Source organism: Amblyomma americanum, chromosome 4, assembly GCF_052857255.1.
Source record: "Amblyomma americanum isolate KBUSLIRL-KWMA chromosome 4, ASM5285725v1, whole genome shotgun sequence".
NCBI classification, from domain to species: Eukaryota; Metazoa; Arthropoda; class Arachnida; order Ixodida; family Ixodidae; genus Amblyomma; species Amblyomma americanum.
The window spans coordinates 157,776,795-157,789,703 of record NC_135500.1 but is presented as its reverse complement, the minus strand read 5'-3'; the positions used below and the strand labels follow the sequence as shown (position 1 = coordinate 157,789,703).

Here is a 12,909-nt window from a genome sequence, read left to right as displayed (position 1 = left end):
TATTTAAAAAAGACCTTCGACCACGTCTTTTCGAACACTGCTTCCTCTGCACTGACTCGACAAATGGCTCGAAAACTTTGCTCTGCGAAGGCTAAAATTTTGCTATGCTTCGTATGTTGCACTTCCTACCACCTACTAAATAATATAATCCGAAAGCCATCTTTTGTGAACATGAGTCTGCCTCCCTATGGGGCTCTAAAATAAGGACATTAGATTCAGAACAAGTTCCTGATATTACAACATAACAAAATTAATGAGGTAGAAACAGTAAAATCAAGGAGTGAAATTATCCCGCCAATTTTTGTCTTGAAATTAAAGGTGTACTACAAAAATTTGGTGTCCTTTATATATTTCTGCTTTTCCGTCATGTATTTTATATCGCTTTTCAGGTTCGCAGAAGCGACCTTGAGTGACTTTCAGAACCCAAAGAGACGAACATGAGCATATGTGAAAGACGATTTAAGGCGGTACTCATCCTGTCCTTGCAAACGAGTGACTGGCATGGCAAGGAAAACAGTCGGCTACTGGCAGCACGGCTCTGCACGCAAGATACTTGCAAAAACATACGCGACATTGTGTGATTATATTTGAACTTTCATGCCAGCTTTGAGTTACAAAACTCAGAGTAGGAGAATTGCAAGCCCAAAGTACTGCTGGTAGAAAAGTAGCATTGATTTACCTGAGCTATACTTGGAAACAATACATTGATTACAGGCCTACTGACGCCGTAGTCAGCGCTTAGAACGAACGAAATACGACTAATGAACTTCTGGACTTCAGTGCAATAATGTGTGTTGCAACTTTAATATTGCACTAGTCAGATACGTTGAATAAAAATAACTATTATTTTCATGTCTTGCATCGTAAGGCAATTTTTCAACACATCCAGATATTTCCACACTGCAATATTTGTTTTGCTGCAAAGGCTGTTTTATCTATTAGGCCTCCTGAAAAGGGCACAGTATTCTCACCTGGATGAATGTTCAGTTTGAAGCCAGATGCCTTAGGCCGCCTAGGTTTTTCAACCTCTGGGTATAGTGGAGCCTGCAAAAGAGTGAGCAGAGCCGAGTAAGGAAAAACAAAAGAACATTAGCGAACAAAAATAGAACTCACCAGATGCTGTTTACTAGGTACCGATCGCACAAAAAAAAAATGATTTTAGCGGGTTGTCTGTAAATGTGACATTTAAATAAGCTGTTTTAACCTTTCAATACCTTAAACCAGAAAAAGATCCCTGTTTAAGCTTTCTGCTTCCTTCGTTGCTGCAGAGACAAAGCACGCGAGCTAGCACTGAAACTCAAGCTATGTTTTAATCAGCAACGGTTGTATCTGTATACGAATTTCAGTCTGCTGACAGTCTGATGGCTCTTTGAAACGCTTTCTTGGAGATCAGGCGTTCAGCACGGAGTGTACTGTAAGACAGGGTACGTGCTTAAGCATACTGGCGGCTCAAAGTACTTAAAACACAGACAAATTCTTTATATGTTGTTGGCTATAGAAGCTGAAAGCTTCTATCCTCTACCACATAAAGAAATAAGCTACAAAATGTGCTCGTTAAAGAGCTGAGGCTCATCAATGTTTCATCCACTCAATGTTCAAATGTTTGAACATCCATCAATGTTTACAGAATCATCTCTTTCTAAAAATCTTTTGCTAGAATCTGGTAGCAAATATAGTAACACAAAGTAAAATTGGAAGGGACAATTTAGACAATTAAGCTTTGCTTTAGGGGTATGATACAATAGCGTTAATAGGTGAATGCCCGTATAGGTGGAATTGGTCATTCTCAACTTTGCATTCACAAACCCCAGGGAGTCCCCATACGAGTTCAGGTAGAGTGGTGCAGTGGTTGAGCGATGCACCACTGCCCTGAGATTGCATATACTGCCACTAGAGGGACTTCTATGACCCAGAATACTGTTCTCGAGAAAACTCTTGAGACCGATCAATGTTTTAACTGCCGCCTTCCACCGTAAGAAAGTGGTGATGACGCCACAAGTGTGTCCCACCAAGTTTGCTTCTCAGCGGAGTATTCGCCCACATTGCTGACGACTGTGACGACGCCGCATATTCTGCAGAACGGTAACTACTGCAAGGCTCACTGTGTTCTCTTTGACATCTCAATGTGTAGCTTCCCAGTCAAGCAGAACATGCTTAATTTTTCTACACCGCTTCTGCACGGTACACAAATACCACCTCCTCGTTTAAACTGAGTTTCATGTTGTCTGATTATAAGGCAAGATGGCCCAGCTTCAGATAGAAGAGCGCGGCCTTTTGAATTATCAAACCATTCCCTTCCAGAATTAGCTCTTTGCAACGCTCAATTGAGCAACTAGTAGCACCCCATCACCGTCAGTAGCAAACGCCGTGCAACTGAATACGGATGTTTCAAAGTTGTAATTTTAACAAACCTAGAAAGCCGTGAGAGATTCTGCGCTAGCATGGTGAATATCATTGCCGACGCGTCCTTTTCGTTTCAAAATCTTACCAATAGAATGCTTCCTGCATTCAAACAACCAATTTCTGAGAGCTTAGGAAATCAATAAGATGTACCGCCGAACGTTCGAAATTCCACCGGTGTCTTTGAGTGTTCAGCGCCACGTGCCACGTGGTGGCAGACGTGGAAACTAGAAGCTTTTGGTCATATGATGTTTAACGTCCCAAAGGGACTAGGGCTATGAAGGACGACGTAGTGGAGGGCTCCGGATAATTTCAACCACCTGAGGTTCTTTAACGTGCGCTGACATCCCACAGTACGCGGGCCTTCAGCATTTCGCCTTCATCGAAATGCGACCGCCGTGGCCGGGTTCGAACCGGCGTCTGTCGGATCCCCAGCCAAACGCCATGAACGCTGGGCCACCGCGGCGGCTCAGAAGCCTATGTCCACATTTCTTGGGCTGGGTTTGAAGATTTCCAACCTGCAACTGGTATCGCAATGACACAGTAGTGTTTCCAGTGACACGGCTAATTGTAGTAGTCAGTAGGTAATCGTAGGAAAACAAGTTTTTTCCCAGCTTTTTGAATTGCAACTATGCTTATAGCTGTCATTAAAATATCCAATAAATGCGAACAAAATTTCATACTTCTATGAACCATAGTGTGGAAGAAAAATGCGCAGAAGTTTTTCCTTCCTAAAGTGTGTTATTCTGCAGAACAGAACGTCCTCCACCATGATTTTAACTTTCAAAGAGTCACCTGCACAACTTATAATAATGAACTTTCTTCCAATGATCATAATCTATGAGTGGCGCCTGTAGAAGGCGTCTTATGTGGTACATTAGCACGCGATGGAAATCCCATTGCTTCAGGGCGAATTTCGTTAGCATCGCGCTAGCTGTCGTAATCGCGATAGATATCACAGAATCCGTTTTCACAGCTCGCTCTTCAAGGACTGTTTTATTTATCCTTCTTTTATCCTCAAGCAGTTTAGACCACGGAATAAATGAGCTACCTTTGTTACCGATGTACAGAGGAACGCCCAGCGAATTCTCTCTTTCACGCTGATCAGTACTTTTTTAGACATTTAGCGGAAGGGTGATGATGCAGCCAAAAGTCATTCCACAAGCAACGGTAGCCTCAGGCTTAACAGCTGGCATTGTTATAAAGTTAATCTCGCAATAGCTGCAGCGTAGCAGTACAAAGAATCGATCAACGTCTCCTATATAACCTGTGTGTGGTTGCCTTAAAGCCACTGAATTTACATAAAACTTCAAATGGAGGGCAGAACTGTATTCGAAAGCGTTCCAAAAAGCACACGCAGATAAAATAAAAATGGCTCTTGCCGAGTACAGAATGTTACGCTTTCAAGCGTGACTGTAAAATTCTGATGGCGCTGCGTCATTAAATGCATTGTTCCGCTATAAGTGTAATAAAATTGCCATGCAAAACGCTCCGGCGCTTATTTTTCGTCAGGTCGAGTTTTTCTTTTGGTGTCGTACTTTTAACGAGAGCAGTATTAATATCTTCAATCGTATTCTTTTGGCATGCTGTGTAAAAATTTCTTTCCATAAAATTGTTATGCTCGAGTGGAATTGACAAGGGATTTTTCTCCATATACCTAATTTAAAAGGGAAAGTTTCACTACTAGTTCAGCCTGGCAGAAGCAGCACTCATCGTTGGCAGGTACTTCTCATCGTCCCATGTAAGAGCTCCAACCATGCGCCTGTCTCTTCCTTGTAGCACACCAATGCGGAACCTCGGGTGTCAGAGGGAACTTCTTTGACGCCACTGGCCTTCTTGCGGAGCTGTTGTACGGTTTTCGAGTCTTAAAATGTAATTCATGCTGAAAACGCGCTCTCCATGTTGCGCTCAATCTACAATGAAGCATTACGAATCATGGTTACTCAGGACGCCTCATTGCGTTTTGAGAGAGGCGCTCGGGTTTACACCGGTCACGTTTTCGGAGTTACTGCGCCGTTTACGGCGCGCACTTCAGGATGAAACTGCGGCAGAATGATGCTAGGGCGTGTATGAATCGTGGGGCCAGTTTCCTGCGGCCCATTTATGACCTAAGGATTTCAAGAAGCTGCTGGGGGTATGTGATATGAGGAGCTAGGCAGAAACTCAGAACGAGAAAGAAGAACTGAGTTGCTGCACATGAAATGAAGACACAAGTTTGCACTTCAGGTAAGCAATTGCAGCGTTTCAGGCCTCCTTCCCATAAAACGTGGCGATTTTTTAGACCTCGTGCGTTCATATGGCGGGAGCCTGCCGTGCCATCAACACTGCACGAAGATATCTTAAAGCGTCGGGAGAAAGACGCTGCGCTGAAATGGCCTCTCTAAAGCAGTGCGAATTTAGAGTGACTCGCAGACGAAAGCTTCTTCTAAACGCGGACGGAGTGTCTTGCAAAGCTCTGCTTCAAAGGCGAAAAGCAACGATGATAACGCGACCCCCATGAAAAAGACCTACGTTCCTGAAGAAGCAACACTGAAACACACAAAAAGTTTGCGCTCCGTCTCGTCGCCGAGAGTAGGTGCCTGAATGAGAAGCTTTGCGGAGCCGGCGTCACTGGGACGTGTCAAAGGGTGTGATGAGCCCTCACTGAATCCCTATCCGCGAGGCCATATACTCGTACGTGTTTAGGGTAGCATTCGCCCGCTTATTTGTCGTCCTTTTTGTTTTCTTTCTCCGAATTGGTCAGGATTCATCTCGCCTCGGAAAGGTCGTTTCCCGCATATCTGTCCATTTCCGGCGGAAATTTCGACTTCAGTTTCACCGCCTCTTTTGCTGGCACTTTCATTGCTGTTTGTAGCGAGAAGTTCGGTGTGCTTTGAGGACGATATACGAATAGGATTGCCGACAGTTTCAGGTGAAAAGCTTTGTTTATCAAACCAACGTGATCAGTATTAGAACAGACTCGCGTTGAAAGAAGGCAGCTCTGCAGTAGCTAAAAATGAAACATCAAGACGGTGTTTAAAAACATGTTTCTACATAAGGATTCAGAGTCTGTGAATTTATCTGAACTCCTTTAACAAACAAGCCGTTTAACCTGCAGCTTGGAAAATGATAAGCGAGCACAGCATAAACGAGCATGATAAGCGAGCTAACTACACAGGCTGTCGTTCCGACGAATTGTTCAAACGGTCTGTTTTTTATTCGCACCATAAATAGGCATCAATAGGGGAAGGAGCCTACTCGTTCTATTGAAGAGAGCGTGGCTCCTAAGAGAATGCTCGCAGCGTAATATTAAGACTTTTAAAGAACTTTAGAAATGGCTCGACTGCAAGGAGTGCGCCACAAAATGCATACATCCTCTAACGCATCACCACGGCAAAATTCGGAGATAACAAATTTAACGACGGCATCCGTTTTCAGCGCAAAACGAAATAGCGATACTTACTTCAGAATACTCGTGTTCAAGGTAACATTTTGCCCATCAGAGCATTTTAAGCACTGAATATCTCCCACCTCCCCTCCAAACAAATTAAAACCAAGGGACGCTTAAAGGCTCATTAAAATGCAATGTATTTTGGAACAAACTAAATTTCGCGATGGATGACAGTGTTTCCATTTGCACAGCTGTTTATTCTTAAACTTTAGACATGATTTGAATTCCCGTCATCTGGAGCAAAATCAGCAATCAAGTATACACATAAACAACACAATATACTCGATAATTTTGGTCCACGTACATTAAATTAACCGTCTGCAAGGTACCATTCGCACTTCGCTCTTCGAGTACTGTAGGTGTTTAAAGGATGAAGTACTGATCTAGGGGTAGATTTGAGGCTAGGAGAGATAATTTTTTTTGGAAGAACCCCACTAAACAATATTTCTAATAGTAAAAAAGTCCAAAAGTTATATTGTTGAAATTAAATTCCCCGCCTAACCACCCCCTCCAAAAGTGACACATACATCCACTCCCCGGCTATTGTCGTGGTAAACTTGCTTTGACACTACGGCAAAGCCTGCAGCTCCTTAGCGCAAATATCGCTCGGTGGCAGAATGCAGCCCTCATGACGACGGTGACGTAGGAAACACGCTCATACTAAATATTCTACACATTTGTTGCGCTCAATATGTCTGCAACCCCGCAATCTCTTCCTGGCAACTATGTAATTGGATATTCTTTTTGCTACCGTATCGTGTGTGCTCCCCAAAGGCGCCGCAACTTCGGTAGGTTAGAAGGGAGTGTATTACGGGTCAAGGTAATATTATTCAGCGCGTGAAAAACAAATAATTTCAACTTGCAGCCCTTGACCGAAGCTTGAGGAGCCATGGTTGCCAGCAAGGCTCCAGCCGCGCCTTCCACGCAATACGCAGAGACGTCCGTGCTCACCGTAAAAGCAGGAACCGGTTCCTCACTATTGCGTGCATTTTTAATTGCGGTAGCTTCCAGGTGCCTTTGCGATACAGCTTCTTCCTCTTAGCTTCGACGTATAGCGTTTTGAAATATTCTTTCCGCGTATAAAACAGGTAATGAACGCTGGAAGAAAAGGGGCCATAAACGCTTTAGACGAAGATTTCGGCAGTTGTTCGCCGATAGCGTTATCAAGGCCTCAAATAATCATCTTCAGTCGGGTTAGTTTTCAAGTATGAAAGGGTCAATAGCCCAGTTAGGCCTAAAAAGAAAGTGCGGTACATTGCTACGACGCGTTCCATCTTCAAGGAGAAATTAGAACCTTTCACGCACTTCGCATTTTGTACTCATGCATGGCAGTATTAGCAAATTTTAGCAACTCAGATGAAACGAACCACCGTTATTGCTTCCCATGTCACTTCAGTTTCTTAAAAAAAGTACTGTTTAAGCCTTTACCTTTCAAATTTAGACTCGCCCGGTCGGAACACGTATCTTCGACAATCAAAATAGGTAGTTTTTCTAAATCTCCAGCGATTATGGATGGAACGGATGAAACCTTTAATAAGCAGTGACATCTGCGACACGTGCTGCGAGAAACAAAAGCCTTGAAAAAGACGGGCATTATCCGGGGCGAAAGAAGATCCGGCTGACATTGTCGCTATGGGGAGCGCGGTGTCCCAGCTGCAACGACGCGCTTACGGACAGGCCCCCATATATAGTGTTTGCTTCTTCCTAGAAGGGTAGAGAGATATTGAACTAGCTAGTGCCTGCCGTTCGCGGCCTTTTCCTTCGTCAGCAGACCCCCATGTCGCTCGAGCCAGCAGCGGCTGCTCGGACACCACGCTAGACTGGTCTTATTGGCACACATACCCGGCCCACGCTACGCACTTGTCTGTCTTATGAGAATGAGAACTGTTCGGCGCACGTGTGGCTAAGACCGACGATGGCCCGGACAAAAAAAAAAAGTCCGAAGTGCCCTCCGGGCACCCTTTAGGATGCAGGGAGGCCTTGCAGGCTGAGCTATGCTTTCTCTTTGTTTTCCGGCACGACTATACGGATCAATGAAGGCAGGAAGTGTTTGTACCGGGTTATGTCATTCGGGGGTTAGAGAGGAGCAGCAAGTCATTCGGGCTTCATTGGGCATGCTCACATGTGTTCTGACACGTTTGGGAAATGCAATTTCTTACTTGACGACATGATGGCCTCAAGCCCTTTGTTTTATGCTTGAAGAAACGTGCGCCGAGTACTGGTTTATTACGCGATATACGAGCGCTGCAGTGCAACAAAAGTTCATCTGTGAAAGCCACATGGAAGACGGGATTGTCCGAAAATTATCACGCTCTCTGAGCTCTTTGAAGGGCAGCTCCCCCATTGATGACTCACATACACGTGAACAGGCAAACCATTGAGTAGTTTTGTAGTGCTGTAATGAACTGAAGTTCAGGAAATATAGGAATTAACGAATTATTACAGAGAAGTTTCTAATAATACTCACTATGTTTAAGAAAGTCAGTCGTCTGCCCACAGTGTTTACTTCCATAAACACTGTGCCTAAAATCCAAGAAGGACCAAGTGGCCATAATGATTCTCAAGGCCGAAATACCAGAGTGCCTTCGTTTGTCCCTTGTTGTTACTTCCCTTTCTTGTTGTTGTTCTTGCCTTCGTGACATGACACACGAAATTGGGAAATGCAAGTGCAATTTTCTTTCTACTCCTTCTATTTCTTCTCCTTCTACTTTCTCTTATTCAGGCTGGCGTCTTCTTCTCCGCGCTTCATCTTCCTTCTTTTTCAGATCTTTTCTATCTTCTTTATTCTTCTGCTTGTATTACGCTCCTCCTCTTCTTTAGTACTCTTCTTTTTTGCCCTCTTTTGTCTTTTCTCATGCTTGGTTTCCCTCGCCTTGATATGGCGCCGATACCTTTGGGCGCCTAACCAAGCAAAGCTTAGCCTATCCTTATCATTTTAGTGATGTCTTGTCCCTGTCTCTTGGGTTAGCTTGTCTTGGCTAGCAGAGATGTAAAACTATTACAACGGGTTTCAGTTACGCCACCACTCGAGGCGGTGTCCTAGTAAAGGTTCTCGTTTTAAATTCGTAATGCGCATATCACTGAGAGAAATTTTTCAACGGAATCCCACTGCGCAACCAATTGCTATAAAGCTGCCAGACGACCACTAATAAAGTAAAAGATAAATCATTAGGGTGTAGTTGGTTTTACTAAAGCTTCACCTCATAACTCTGGAGGGTATTTTAACGCTCCGAGTTTGAATGCCAGTGTAACTATCCGTGCACCTGCACTTACGAGAAGTTTGTCCGAATAGCGTGGTTTCGTTCGCAATAAATTTGTATATACGGTTTAGGCCTCAATTAGAGGGGACTCCTCGAAGAAGTAATAAATATTTGAATGTGCAAGACCCTGATAAATCTTACTCCAATTATCCTGAACCTAAAAATAAAAATTATTCCTTTTTTTAAGGACGCTAAAGCAAGTATTGTTTCCGCCTATCCCTTGCTTTTTTCAGTAACATTAATTATTGCAAAGCGTGCGCGAGAAGTATTAACAGTGCTCTGGTATGAGCTTATGCTTATGAATTAAAAATGACTAAACAAGGTGGCCTTTCTTACAAACAAAATAACTGAAGGAGCTAACAAGCCTTTGTAGCTTCATTTTATTTTTCTTCTTTGCAATGAAAGAAACTGTGATATGAGCTATAAAACAGCTTTAAAAGTGCCCTGTAACATTATATAAGGCTGTAAATAACTCGGAGATATCATTCCGCATTGCAGTTATTAAAAGCAAAATTAGTTTAACTTGATTCATTTGCAGAAAAGGGTGAAAATATATTCAAAAGCCTAATACCAACTACTTTCTTGGCACTGACTCATAAAGAAAGCCACTGTACACAGCTAGAATTTTGTCTCACATTAGTAGCACTTCGTAGCGTCTGCCATCTCATACTGATGTTTGTATAGAAGGCGTGGTGCATTTGGGAGTGAGCAACAGTAAAAAAAAGAGTTAAACTTTCTTGGTTGAAGGTAGCTGGCAGCGAAGTTTCATGTCCCCCAGCCGACGGAATATGTTTTTCGCTTTAAGGCGCCTTACTTTTTTCTGCCATCAGGCGACCTCCAGAGCAGTCTGGCAAATTTGTGCAGTCTCTGTTGCCAACTGCTGTCACCTGCATCTGGCCAGCCATATTAGAAACGGTGAATTGAAAATTTCCTACTCGCGTCCAAGACGCGTTCAACGTCACGTTTTTGCGCTCTATGTTTGTCACATATCCCCTTCAGAAAACTCCATTGGAGACTCTCCGTAATTTGCTTTATGCTTAAAACTTCCTTTTTTCCCAAACAACGCCGGTGAGCCGTTCCTCTCTTGCAATTCCTCTCATTGGTCCATTTTGATGCGAGAATAAGTAGTTTATTCTTGACCACATCTCTCGCCATCTGATTGCATATGCGAATTTTTGAGAGCACCCCAACTGATGCAGTATGACTCAAAATTTTTCAAACATTTCGAGATGTCTTTGCAAAGGGTAACCAGGCTGTATAGCTCATTCGTATTACGGCTTCCCTAAAGATCGAAATATTTTGGCAGGAGAGGGTAAGGGTTACCTTTACCTCAACCAGATACGGGGCTTGACGGATGCATGAATCCTCCCATATATGATTGTGAAGCAAGCCATAGAACCCAGTGGCGGCCAGTACCCACTAGTTTTTTGCAGTGGTTGAAAGCTTTCCCTAGCATGAGGCTCGGCTTTGTTTTTTGGGAAATAATAGGGAAAAAGAGGCATATTTCCGCATTTTAGCTACACATCAGTATGACGAAACGCCCCATACGACAGTAAAAATTGAATTATTGCCATCCTGTGTTCTATAACGATGTATTCCTCGTTCTATTTTCTTGATTTTGTGCCCGTGCATCACTGCATATAATATATTTGCTTAAGAACAGAGTACTAAGCAAAGCAGCGAGCGAGATTGCCTCAACAAAACCATGTTTTTCATTACTTCTATGCAGCAGTCTCAGCCACCATAGTGTAACGCGCGATGTATACGTACAGTGAACAGTAACGGTACAAAAGTTATTGTAATAAAGAAAAATCTTTCAGTGATGCTTAGTGAGGAATGGCGTCGTGCAAATAATTCAGTGAGGAAACGAATAAAACCTTCAACAAACTACAAGAAAAGAATAACGCTAGCAGTTTCTCTCCGCAGAGGGTTAAATTTGTTCTTAAGCTTGCTTGCTTGCTTGCGCCCACAAAAGAACCTGCCACTCACTTAGTTGTAGATCGCTAGAGCGACTGAATGAATGAGCGCAAGAACTTTTTGGGTAACCTGCCAGACGGGTAAGCCCTGGCCCGCCCGGAATGTTGGCTCCATGGAGACCACTGGCATCCGCCTTTATTGGCACGCATCCCAAGCCCGAAGGTATGCGCTCCTCTGCTGCTTCACTACGTGCACCAGCCGTGCCGGCTGGTTAGATTACTGAGGAAATAGGACAGCCTCTGACTCATGAGCCAGTCGGTGCTTCTGACAACAAGTATGGGGGAAAAGAAATTCTTGTAATGCAAGCTGCTCCGGAGTTGGCTGCAAGCCCTCTTCTTGCGTAACACTATTCTGTTCGCTTAAAGGCTAGAATGGTAAGTTGGGACGGTTGGGCCGCACGTCGAGCTTTTTGCGGTGAGGTCCACAGAGTTGATGTAAAAGCCTTCGAAAGAGCTTTGCATCAAGGACAGCACGTGAAAGAAGGACAGTACATGGCGAATATGCAGACCACGGCAAATTTTGTGTGAATGAAGCCTTACCGATAGAAAAAATAAGCGCAGTGAAGGAGAAACAGCACTTGTTCAACATTTCATAAGTGGAGCGATTAAACATCGAAAAACTTAAAAGGAAGATAGAAAAGATAGAGATCTAGTACGCCAACAACCATATTTTTCAATAAGCAGGAATATATCTTATTCATGCCATTAAGGTTCTTGGGCCATCAGCAGCCGGCAGTAGATTTGCGCATGGCTGTGGCCACAGTGTTCACCAAAACTATCAAGTTGGCTGTAATTATCTCTGATGAAAAAGGCTTTGTTGTTTTGTTGTTTCGACGGAGCATTGTGCCTATACGGCAGAGGTAAGGCCGTGGTGCTTTCGTATGGAGCTCGAATTGTACGACGAGATTTTCAGCAAATTCGAATATGTAGGACAAGATTCGCTTCATATCCTGTAAATGAGCAATATAGAACGAAAAAAACCCAGTAAATACGAAATATTCGTAAGGGACATGCGTATTTCACAAATGCGAAGTTTTTAATAACGGTGCAAAGGAAATTCACATATAAACTGGTATTACAGTAACGATTAGCGGCCTAGACTAAAAACATTGTGACGTGATTTCTGCTCTCTGAATTCTTAATTAGCCCTTGCCGCCAATGCTATTATTCAGTTTACGAATAAAAGATTAAAGTTCAGCTGATAAGGCGTACGAGACAAACCTGGTAATGCGCGAATGGCGTGATGGACTAGCCTTTAGAAGGGTTTGCAAGTATTGTCTAGGAACGAATCATTCTACGCACCACCCTGCCTTTGCAGTATGCATGCAGAACAATCTGCGAGACACTGGATGATTAATTGCAATGTCCGCAGACCCAAACGGGTGTGTGAAGTGATTATTGTATATCCTCGCACTTATCGGCGGCCTCCCGAGTACGAACACAAAGATAATATGCGGCCGTAAAGAGCAGTGCAGTAAATACGGAAATAAGTACTCAAGTTTTTAAGGCATCCATGACAAAAGTAAAAAATTATAATATGCTCCATGAATAAATAGTTGAAATTAGCACGTGATCCCCGCTGAGCTCTTGATGCTTGTGTTAAAGTGACGCAGCTGCTTTTAGCTCTTGAGCAGTTCACTGTTCTGACAGCCGTCATACGTGGTGTCGCTCAGCTCGGAAGGAATCGGTATAAGGCGGGTGTAGAAAGCTTGGGTACGGATGTTCTACCTCGGCAACGGCATGGCTGCACTGTTTTTGCACTATTCTTCTATCATTGTATTTTTGCTATGTCACAGCATTCTAAAGCGGTGAGTAATGGGGGCTAACATGCTCACCATATTTA

At 43.5% G+C, this 12,909-nt stretch overlaps 1 protein-coding gene across 2 annotated transcripts in view; it reads right to left on the bottom strand.

Moving 5' to 3' along the window:
- Window positions 1-12,909, bottom strand: part of LOC144128599 (putative G-protein coupled receptor No18) — a 164,899-nt gene that overhangs the window by 98,714 nt on the left and 53,276 nt on the right. For both annotated transcript variants that reach the window (XM_077662130.1, XM_077662129.1), the window contains exon 2: window positions 972-1,044. The gene's annotated coding sequence lies outside the window, so the exon portion shown is untranslated. The remainder of the gene's footprint in view (window positions 1-971; window positions 1,045-12,909) is intronic.